We start from the raw sequence: 1,438 nt of genomic DNA, 5'->3' as shown, positions 1-1,438 counted from the left end.
GCGGGGCCTGTCAGCCCGAGGGGCGGGGCTTGTCTTAAAGGGGCGGGGGTGTGTGGTGGTTTAAAAGGGGCGGGGCTCCAGGCGAAGGAGGCGGGGCCTGTTTTGGCAAAGAGGCGTGGCCGTGTTAAAGGAGGCGTGGCCATAAAGAGGGCGTGGCTCTGCTTAAAGGGGACATGGCTCAGCTTTAGGTGGGCCCCACCTTAAAGGGGTCCCCACCTTAAAGGGGGCGTGGCTGCATTTAAAGGGGCTTGGCTCCTCTTAAAGGGGGCACAGCCCAGCTTTAAGAGGTCCCACCTTAAAGGGGTGTGGCCACTTTTTAAAGGGGCGTGGCTCCACTTAAAGGGGGCATGGCCCAGCTTTAGGTGGGCCCCACCTTAAAGGGGTGTGGTCACTTTTAAAGGGGCGTGGCTCTGCTTAAAGGGGACACGGCCCAGCTTTAAGAGGCCCCACACTAAAGGGGTGAGGCCACTTTTAAAGGGGTATGGCTCCACTTAAAGGGGCGTGGCTCCTCTTAAAGGGGCCACAGCCCAGCTTTGAGAGGCCCCACACTAAAGGGGTGTGGCCACACTTAAGGGGGCATGGCTCAGCTTAAAGGGGGCACAGCCCAGCTTTGAGAGGCCCCACCTTAAAGGGGTGTGGTCACTTTTTAAAGGGGCGTGGCTCCACTTAAAGGGGGCACAGCTGAGCTTTAAGAAGCCCCACATTAAATGGGTGTGGCCACACTTAAGGGGGCGTGGCTCCTCTTAAAGGAGCCACAGCTCAGCTTTAGGAGGGGCCCACACCAAAGGGGTGTGGCCACTTTTAAAGGGGTGTGGCCACACTTAAGGGGGCGTGGCTCCACTTAAAGGGGGCATGGCCTGGCTTTAAGAGGCCCCACACTAAAGGGGTGTGGCCACACTTAAGGGGGCGTGGCTCCACTTAAAGGGGCAACAGCCCAGCTTTAGGAGGGGTCCACATAGTGGCGGATCCCCGCATCGAGGGGGGCCTTGCACCCCCCATTTCCCCCCCCCCCCCTTTACCTGTCCCACGGCCACCGGCGGGGGGTCCCTCGGGGCGGGGGCGAAGACCCAGGTGGGCGTCCCAGGAACGGAGGACGAGCTGCTTTTCGCGGGGTCCCCAAGCGCCGGAATAGGGATGTTTTTGGCGGATGTGCCTCTTGATGGTGCTGAGCTTGAGGGTGGCCAAGGCGCTGCCGCAGACCATGCAGAGCATCCCGTGCCGCGCCGCGTTGAATTCCATCAGGTATTCGGCTCGCCACCGCTCGTGGTAATAGCGACGGTGATCCCGCCCCGGGATCCGGCTCCGACCCGGCCGCGACGCTCGAGCTTCGCAGTGATCCCAGCTCCGACGGCCTCCCCGCGGGCCCGGCTCTGGGGGGGAGGCTGGGGAAGGAAGGGAGGGGAGGGATGGGGAGAGGATGGGATTTTTGGGGGTAGGG

This window comes from Calidris pugnax, unplaced genomic scaffold (genome assembly GCF_001431845.1).
Source record: "Calidris pugnax isolate Ruff unplaced genomic scaffold, ASM143184v1 scaffold619, whole genome shotgun sequence".
Taxonomy (NCBI): Eukaryota; Metazoa; Chordata; class Aves; order Charadriiformes; family Scolopacidae; genus Calidris; species Calidris pugnax.
The sequence above is the reverse complement of the archived record's forward strand: the minus strand, read 5'-3'. Positions refer to the sequence as shown.